This window comes from Podarcis muralis, chromosome 7 (assembly GCF_964188315.1).
Source record: "Podarcis muralis chromosome 7, rPodMur119.hap1.1, whole genome shotgun sequence".
Lineage (NCBI taxonomy): Eukaryota > Metazoa > Chordata > Lepidosauria > Squamata > Lacertidae > Podarcis > Podarcis muralis.
The window spans coordinates 88,541,209-88,551,528 of NC_135661.1; the positions used below are offsets into that span (position 1 = coordinate 88,541,209).

Genomic DNA, 10,320 nt, shown 5'->3' on the forward strand with positions numbered 1-10,320 from the left:
GTCATAACATTGTGATGGCTGACTGGGAACAGTTATGGACCACAGGTATGAAGTTTACGGCATGTAATGCCTTAAGAGAGAATATTATGAAAATGATATACAGGTGGTACATGACACCAGTCAAGCTTGCAAAAATTTACCATTTGCCCGATAATAAATGTTGGAAATGTAAAGAAACTGAAGGTACATTCTTTCACCTTTGGTGGACGTGCCCAAGGATTAAGGCTTTCTGGGAGATGATTTATAATGAAATGAAAAAGGTATTAAAATATACCTTCCTGAAGAAACCAGAGGCCTTTCTCCTGGGCATGGTTGGCCAATTGGTGCCAAAGAAGGATAGAACTTTCTTTATGTATGCTACAACAGCAGCAAGAATATTTATTGCAAAGTACTGGAAGACACAAGAACTACCCACCTTGGAAGAATGGCAGATGAAGGTAATGGACTATATGGAATTGGCGGAAATGACTGGCAGAATCCGAGACCAGGGAGAAGAGTCGGTGGAAGAAGATTGGAAGAAATTTAAAGATTATTTACAGAAATACTGTAAAATTAATGAATGTTAGAATGTTGTTGGAATTAAGTTAAGTGGTTTTAGCAGTAATGTTACAAAGGTGTATGTAAAAATGGATTGCTAATAGGTGTGAATCTAAAGTTATAATATATCAAGACAAAGGATTAAGATAAAAATAAAGAGGGAAAGGATTTGCTGAATTAACTAATTGAACTGGAATACAAAAAAGGGAGGTGTGAGGAGGTCAGGGAAACAAGTAAATGAAAGACAAGATATGGAAAGATTGATTTGTTTTTAACTGTTCTTTATTTTTCTGTATTTTGTATTTTCTTTTTTCTTTTTTTTAACCTTTTTCTTATTATTGTAATTTTGTTTGAAACTTTAATAAATAACATTTGGGGGGGGGAAGAATGTGTCCTTTTATTTAAAATGCATCGCTGGGTTATTTGTGGGGCAAAGAGATTCGTTCATTTCCCCCCCAAAAAATATAGTCCTGCCCCCACAAGGTCTGAGGGACAGTGGACAGGCCCCCTGCTGAAAAAATTTGCTGACCCATGCAGTGTCCACAAATAATGTAGGCCTTTGTTCCTAACAGGGACGTGGGTGGCGCTGTGGGTTAAACCACAGAGCCTAGGACTTGCTGATCAGAAGGTCGGCGGTTCGAATCCCTGTGATGGGGTGAGCTCCCATTGCTCGGTCCCTGCTCCTGCCAACCTGGCAGTTTGAAAGGACGTCAAAGTGCAAGTAGATAAATAGGTACCGCTCCGGCGGAAAGGTAAACGGCATTTCCGTGCGCTGCTCTGGTTCTCCAGAAGCGGCTTAGTCATGCTGGCCACATGACCCGGAAGCTGTACACCGGCTCCCTCGGCCAATAAAGCGAGATGAGCGCCGCAACTCCAGAGTCGGTCACGACTGGACCTAATAGTCAGGGGTCCCTTTACCCTTTACCTTTACCTCATTCCTAACATGGACATGGGCTGGGGTACATGTCTGCTTGCAGGGGAACATTCTCATTAGTATGGGTGACCTTCTCTTTGGTCCCAGGTGTGGCAGCTTGTTGAGGCTCCTCCAAAGTGGCATGAGGGCACTCTGCACATGTTCAGAGACACATCGCTTATCTGTGCACCCAGGACACTGAAAACAGATTCCGAATGTAGTTCTTCTGGGATCCCTGTGGCTCTCTCATATGATCATCTGATGCACAGATATCCTTTCCTCTTGTGCAGGGAATTGTGGTATTCACAAATATCCAAATATTTAACGTTCTGGAACCTCGCAAACTGTCTCCGAGGCTTCCTTTCCCTTTTCTTATTGTACCAAATATACCTGTCTTCTGGAAATAAGTTTTGTGCTTCCAGGCTTCCACAGGGCAATATCGGTGGCGTAATTGGTGAGAGTCTGTCTCAGCTTCTCACATTTCACTACTGCGTGATTGCATGCGAGGTTGCATCGTACCGGTCTGAAATCTTCACCCCCTTGTTTGCTTGGATTTGTTAATCCAATATGTTTGCTTCTTACTTCGAGCTCATGACTGTGTACACAGCATAATTCAGCGTCTTCAGGGACAATTATACGTTGCTTTTGCTAACGAACCGCCATTTGTTTGCAAATGTTAACACACTGGCAGAAAATGGGGGAGAAACCCAGGTGCCAAACGAGGAAAGAGAAAAGGCTATGTGCCTGAAAAATACAAATGAGGTTATTGGGCTGGACCTTGTTCCTTAAGGAAATCTATTTATCGTAAGGACGCAGAGCAGAAACACTCCAATGCACGTCTTTCAGCCTGACGGCTGACTTAAAAACTCAGTTTCCGGACTACATGGAATTGGCGGAAATGACTGGCAGAATCCAAGACCAGGGAGAAGAGTCGGTGGAAGAAGACTGGAAGAAGTTTAAAGAATATCTACAGAAATATTGCAAAATTAATGAATGTCAGAATGATGTTGGATTGAAATTAAGTGGTTTCTAGCTGTAATGGTATAAAAGAATATGAAAAAATGATTTTTTATAAGTAAAAACTTAATATCAAAATAATTTAAGATTAAAGATCAGGGTAAAATAAAGAGGGAAAGAAACTGCTGAACTAATAAATTGAATTGGAATACAAAAAAGGGAGGTATGAGGAGGTCCGAGAAACAAGTAAATGAAAGATAAACGATGAAAAGATTGATTGTTTTTAACTATTTTTGTTTTGTATTTTTTCTTTTTTCTTTTTCATTTTGTAATATTGTAAAAACCCTAATAAAAATTTATTAAAAAAAAAAAAGACTTATAAACTCAGTTTCCTGCACAGACGGACCTTTGAATACATCGCTGTGGGTTGTTCAGAATGTGCGAGGGAAATTCAACCCCCAACGGTCTTTTAACGGCACATTTGCTTTCCCCCGTATCAGTCCTACGTCAACAACGATAAGTCCTGGGCTCATTATGAGCGGAGGAGGAGGGGAAGGCGGCCATTTTGTTGTGTGTTTTTTTTAAAAAAAATATTTATTCAAAGTTTTTTACATTTATCACCCAACACATATAATCCCATCCCCAACAATACAATAAACAAACAAAAAAGAAATAACAAAAAAAAGACATACAAAAAAGAGAAAAAAATTATAACATCAAATCCAAATTCTTAATGTTCATACTTTCCTCACTTTTGGACTTCCTCACATCTTCCGTTCCTGCTTTCCAGGTTTGTAAAATTCTAAACAGCAAATTATCACCTTGTTTCAATTTCTTATTTGTATTTTCCCCATATTCCCCATATTCCCCTAAATTTAAGTGTATTTTCCAAAAGCTTGAATACTTAATTAGGCATAATATTAACCAAAAAATTAACTTTTTCTCAAATTTCACCTATTCTCAGATTCTTATCAACTAACTTACTGATGCCACATTTATTTTTACTCTTGCATCATCTTAACACTCATGCAATTTACAATGTTTTTGTAAGTAGTCCTTGAATTTCTTCCAATCCTCTTCCACTGCTTCCTCTCCCAGGTCGCGGATTCTGCCAGTCATTTCTGCTAGTTCCATATAGTCTATCAGTTGCATCTGCCATTCTTCCAGTGAAGGTGGCCATTTTGTTCGCCCGCCGACGCTGTTTGCGCCATCTCCACCTCCTCCCCTCTCCGAAAGCGAGAGAGGGAGGAAAGGGGGCGCGCGGTAGGGCGTTCAGGAGAAGGAAGGAGGCAGCTTGGGATCGGGGGAAGAGCCGCGCGGGTCGACCCGGCGGGCTCCAGCTTCGCTCCCTCGCCCCGGCCGCTGAGAGGCGATGGCGGATATGGACAAGCTCAACATCGACAGCATCTTCCAACGGCTGCTGGAGGCAAGAGGGTCGAAACCCGGCAAAAATGTGCAACTTCAAGAGAACGAAATAAGAGGATTGTGCTTGAAATCTGGAGAAATCTTTCTCGGTCCACCCATTCTGTTAGAACTTGAAGCACCGCTTAAAATATGTGGTGGCATCCATGGACAATGCTCTGATTTAATTCGACTCTTTGAATATGGAGGTTTCCCACCAGAAAGCAACGATCTATTTCTCGGTGACGATGTTGATGGAGGGAAACAGTCTTTAGAAACAGTTTGTCTTTTGCTGGCCTACAAGATAAAATAGCCAGAGAATTTTTTCCTCCTTAGAGGGAACCATGAATGTGCCCGCATTAATAGAATTGATGGCTCCTACGATGAATGTAAAAGAAGATACAACATCCAGCTGTGGAAAACCTTTCCAGACTGCTTTCATTGTTTACCAATTGCAGCCATTGTGGATGAGAAAAGATTCTGCTTATCGCCAGACCTCCAACAAATCCGACGAATTATGCGGCCTACTGATGTGCCAGATCAAGGCCTCCTTTGTGATCTGCTATGGTCTGACCCTGACAGAGGAGTTTCTTTCACGTTTGGAGCTGAAGTGGTTGCAAAGTTCCTTCAGAAACATGATTTGGATCTTATACGCAGAGCTCATCAGGTGGTTGAGGATGGTTGAGGAGGGCTCTCCTGTGTGAGTGTCTGAGGGCCCTGCTCCTTCCTGCCACTCACCATCCAGCCTGGGGCGGGGCCTGAAGCCTCACAGGGACTGCTGCGCTCTGCTGCCCAGGAGGACTCTCCTGTGTGAGTGTCTGAGGGCCCTGCTCCTTCCTGCCACTCACCATCCAGCCTGGGGCGGGGCCTGAAGCCTCACAGGGACTGCTGCGCTCTGCTGCCCAGGAGGACTCTCCTGTGTGAGTGTCTGAGGGCCCTGCTCCTTCCTGCCACTCACCACCTGGCCCAGGGCGGGGCCTGAAGCCTCATAAGGACTGCTGCGCCCTGCTGCCCAGGAGGACTCTCCTGAGTGAGTGTCTGGGGGCCCTGCTCCTTCCTGCCACTCACCACCTGGCCCAGGGCGGGGCCTGAAGCCTCATAAGGACTGCTGCGCTCTGCTGCCCAGGAGGACTCTCCTGTGTGAGTGTCTGAGGGCCCTGCTCCTTCCTGCCACTCACCACCTGGCCCAGGGCGGGGCCTGAAGCCTCATAAGGACTGCTGCGCCCTGCTGCCCAGGAGGACTCTCCTGTGTGAGTGTCTGAGGGCCCTGCTCCTTCCTGCCACTCACCATCTGGCCCGGGGCGGGGCCTGAAGCCTCATAAGGACTGCTGCGCTCTGCTGCCCAGGAGGACTCTCCTGTGTGAGTGTCTGAGGGCCCTGCTCCTTCCTGCCACTCACCATCTGGCCCGGGGCGGGGCCTGAAGCCTCATAAGGGCTGCTGCGCCCTGCTGCCCAGGAGGACTCTCCTGTGTGAGTGTCTGAGGGCCCTGCTCCTTCCTGCCACTCACCATCTGGCCCAGGGCAGGGCCTGAAGCCTCACAAGGACTGCTTGCTGCCTGCTGCCCAGGAGGACTCCCCTGTGTGAGTGTCTGAGGGCCCTGCTCTTGCCACTCACCATCTGGCCTGGGGTGGGGCCTGAAGCCTCACAAGGACTGCTTGCTGCCTGCTGCCCAGGAGGACTCCCCTGTGTGAGTGCCTGAGGGCCCTGCTCTTGCCACTCACCATCTGGCCTGGGGTGGGGCCTGAAGCCTCACAAGGACTGCTGTGCTCTGCTGCCCAGGAGGACTCCCCTGTGTGAGTGTCTGAGGGCCCTGCTCCTTCCTGCCACTCACCATCCGGCCCAGGGCGGGGCCTGAAGCCTCACAGGGACTGCTGCGCTCTGCTGCCCAGGAGGACTCTCCTGTGTGAGTGTCTGAGGGCCCTGCTCCTTCCTGCCACTCACCATCTGGCCCAGGGCGGGGCCTGAAGCCTCATAAGGACTGCTGTGCTCTGCTGCCCAGGAGGACTCCCCTGAGTGAGTGTCTGAGGGCCCTGCTCCTTCCTGCCACTCACCATCTGGCCCAGGGCGGGGCCTGAAGCCTCACAGGGACTGCTGTGCTCCGCTGCCCAGGAGGACTCTCCTGTGTGAGTGTCTGAGGGCCCTGCTCTTGCCGCTTACCATCTACCTGGCCCAGGGCAGGGCCTGAAGCCTCACAGGAACTGCTGCACTCTGCTGCACAGGAGGACTCCCCTGTGTGAGTGCCTGAGGGCCCTGCTCTTGCCACTCACCATCTGGCCCAGGGCAGGGCCTGAAGCCTCATAAGGACTGCTGCGCCCTGCTGCCCAGGAGGACTCTCCTGTGTGAGTGTCTGAGGGCCCTGCTCCTTCCTGCCACTCACCATCTGGCCCGGGGCGGGGCCTGAAGCCTCATAAGGACTGCTGCGCCCTGCTGCCCAGGAGGACTCTCCTGTGTGAGTGTCTGAGGGCCCTGCTCCTTCCTGCCACTCACCATCTGGCCCAGGGCGGGGCCTGAAGCCTCACAGGGACTGCTGTGCTCTGCTGCCCAGGAGGACTCTCCTGTGTGAGTGTCTGAGGGCCCTGCTCTTGCCACTCACCATCTGGCCCAGGGCAGGGCCTGAAGCCTCACAAGGACTGCTGTGCTCTGCTGCCCAGGAGGACTCTCCTGTGTGAGTGTCTGAGGGCCCTGCTCCTTCCTGCCACTCACCATCTGGCCTGGGGCGGGGCCTGAAGCCTCACAGGGACTGCTGCGCTCTGCTGCCCAGGAGGACTCCCCTGAGTGAGTGCCTGAGGGCCCTGCTCTTGCCACTCACCATCTGGCCTGGGGTGGGGCCTGAAGCCTCACAGGGACTGCTGCGCTCTGCTGCCCAGGAGGACTCTCCTGTGTGAGTGTCTGAGGGCCCTGCTCTTGCCGCTTACCATCTACCTGGCCCAGGGCAGGGCCTGAAGCCTCACAATTACTGTAATTACCCAATTACAGATGGGTAGCCGTGTTGGTCTGCCATAGTCAAAACAAAAAAAATTCCTTCCAGTAGCACCTTAAAGTCATAGTCAAAACAAAAAAAATTCCTTCCAGTAGCACCTTAATTACCCAAATTACTGTGGGGAGTTTGACAATGCGGGTGCCATGATGAGCGTGGATGAGACTCTAAGGTGTTCCTTCCAGATTTTGAAGCCTGCCGAGAAGAAGAAGCCCAATGCTAGCCGGCCTGTAACACCACCCAGGGCTATGATCACAAAACAAGCAAAGAAATAATCACTCTTGGCCCTGCCTAGTTGGGACTTGTACTATAGCATATAATCATTTTTAAAAAACGGTAACTTGTATCTGTCAGCTTGCTAAGACTAGATTAATGTGTTTGTGGGTTTTTTGTTTTTTTCATTTTGATGGATGGCGTTTGCTGGTTGTAACAGCAAATGAGACTTTCTCCCTTCTCAAGAAGAGTTTTTTAAAATTCTTATGTTCATTTGAAGAGAGAGAAAAATGCTTTTTTCCCTTATTGTTCCAGCTGTATACTTCACAGCAACTTATCCTGTCATTCCAGGTAATTGTACAATTGACTCCTTGAACCTGTACAGACCAGGTGGTGTGTGATGCCTGCTTTTCTTTTAGGACCTTAAGAGGCACTCGTGTGCTGCAAGACTAGGAAACTGATTACTGTCGAATTACATATTGTTTATACGAACCACTGTGAATGTCTTTTATTTTATTGTTTTAAAGGGATTGCTTTTTTTCTTGACATGTACACTAGTTACGTTGCTGTCAGCATTTTGAAACCACCCCATAACCTTTGCCAGCTTCCCTGGTATGATGTATATTTTAATTCAAGCACACTTCCCTCCCATATACTTCAAAATGACAATTAAAGCCATTATTTAAATAAAAAAATAAATAAATTATAAGTCCTGCTGGACTGACTCGCCAAAGCATTATTAAGGCTGCTGGTGCTCTTTGCGATGGATAGAGACTCGCAATGACGGTACTTCTGTGATGTCACAATATTCACAATTCGCCACCAGCCCAGCTGCCTCTGAAGTTCCTTCCTGGTTATAAATGCGCAGCTCAAGAAATGAGGGACTCAGCAACATGTCATTCCCCCCACAAATTATTTATCATAGTTTTCACAGGGATGCTTTTATTAAAAAAATAAAATAACGTTTAAGTAACAGATGCGAGAAAAAGGTTTCATGACAACAGGAAAGGAAATTAGCAACGGTTGCCGGAGTCGTCATTTGCCAAACAGATGAATGCAATAATAATAATAATTACGGGTTTTATGCAGGGCAAGATTGAAAGAGACATAAGCAGCCTCAGAACAGAACCGTCAGCCGTCATCGGAGGCTGCTTTTCATCAAGTCAGAGCATGGCTTTGTCGAGGTCAGGTCTGTCCACCCTGTAGACCTGATTCTGACTGGCAGCAGCGCTCCAGGGTTTGGGGATGGAGATATTCTCGGCCCTATCTGGAGATGCTGCCAGCCAGAGTCAGGTCTACAGGGTGGACAAACCTGAATCGATATTGAATATTGATATTGAATCGAGCACCACCTGCATGCGAGGAAAATGCGCCTTCTCCTGAGCCACAGCCCTATCTCGTATTTTAAAAATCCACCTCTATTGGTCTGTCACCCCCCCCCCCCAACTGTATTACCTGGGTTATGAAGGTGCCCAAAAGATGTTAAAGCAAAGATTATGGGATAGTGCACACAGTGACTTGCGATCTCGATCACTCTCAGTCTGTAGTCCGCTGGCAGTAGGAGCACAATATGGGCATGTCTTTAAGTTAACACCTTACATTAAAAACCTGACAGTACCAAACTATCGAAGGCTTTTCACCAAAGCCAGACTAAACATCTTTCCTTCTGCAGTGTTGGATGGCAGGTTGAGAGGAGTTCCCTACCAGGACAGACTTTGCTCGTGTGCTCAAGACATCGATTCCATAAAACATATTTTGCTGAATTGTGCAAAATATGAGCAAGCCAGGGCTGAACTGATATTACCCTTCCTGGTACCTTTCCCGGGAAAACCAGAGGCTCGCTATGTCAGGTTCCTACTGGAAGACCGGACAAATGCTAGAACGTTAGCAGTGGCCAAGTTTTTATCGGTGGTTGCAAGAACCAATGAGCCCTATTATTCTGAACAAAATGCTTGTTTAACCTGGAGGTAGGCTGTATGAATTGTGTATTGCTTTGTAACGATTTGTTGGGTCTCTGGACCGTTATAAAGATTGTTGTTGTTGTTTAAAAATGTAGAACAAACTGTGGGCGATAGAATCGTAGAGTTGCGAGAGACACCCGAGGGTCATCTAGTCCAACCCCAACAATGCAAGGGTCACAGCTAAGGAATCTCTGACAGACAACCGCCCAATCTCTGGTTAAAAACCTCCACTGGAGGAGGGTCCACCCTTTCCTGAGGGCCACTGCTAAACAGCTCTTACCATCAGAAACGTCTTGCTCACGTTTAGTTGGAATCTCCTTGCCATTTGAAGCCATTGAGTCTGGCCCTCTCCTACAGAGCAGTAGGAAACAACCTGGCTCCGTCTTCCACGTGGGAGCCCTTGAGATATTTGGAGATATCCCATCTCCTCGCAGCCAACTCTTTTCCAGGTAAAACATACCCAGATCCTTCAACCGTTCCTCACCAAGCTTGCTTTCAAGACCCTTGAGTGTTGGTGCTGACCTTTAAAGCCCTAAACGGCCTCGGTCCAGTATACCTGAAGGAGCGTCTCCACCCCCATCGTTCTGCCCGGACACTGAGGTCCAGCGCCGAGGGCCTTCTGGCGGTTCCCTTATTGCGAGAAGCGAAGCTACAGGGAACCAGGCAGAGGGCCTTCTCGGTAGTGGCTCCCGCCCTGTGGAACGCCCTCCCACCAGATGTCAAAGAGATAAACAACTACCTGGCATTCAGAAGGCATCTGAAGGCAGCCCTGTTCAGGGAAGTTTTAAATGTGTGACATCTTAATGTATTTTTAATCTTTGTTGGAAGCCGCCCAGAGTGGCTGGGGAAACCCAGCCAGATGGGCGGGGTACAAATAATAAATAATAATAATAATAATAATAATAATAATAATAATAATTAAGTGTGTGCGTGCGTCAAAGTTTTGCATTGCAAGGACTGCATTGTTGAAATCACATGTGGAGGACTTGGGCGGATGCTTTTCCTAAACCTTGCCTCATTTAATCCCCCACAACAACCCTGTGAGGTAGACCAGGCCGACAGGAAGTTGGGTTGGAAACGACAACAACGACAACAACAACAACAACAACTTTTTATTTATACCCCGCCCATCTGGCTGGGCTTCCCCAGCCACTCTGGGCGGCTTCCAACAAAATGCAGTGGTACCTCGGGTTAAGTACTTAATTCGAGCCGGAGGTCCGTCTTTAACCTGAAACTGTTCTTAACCTGAAGCACCACTTTAGCTAATGGGGCCTCCTGCGCCTGCCGCACCGCCAGAGCACGATTTCTGTTCTTATCCTGAAGCAATGTTCTTAACCTGAGGTAATATTTCTGGGTTAGT

General features: G+C 47.8%; 1 pseudogene; it reads left to right on the forward strand.

The window, feature by feature from the left end:
• The first annotated feature begins 3,581 nt into the window (after positions 1-3,581).
• On the forward strand, positions 3,582-4,493 carry LOC114603408 (serine/threonine-protein phosphatase PP1-gamma catalytic subunit pseudogene; annotated as a pseudogene).
• Positions 4,494-10,320: the final 5,827 nt, after the last annotated feature.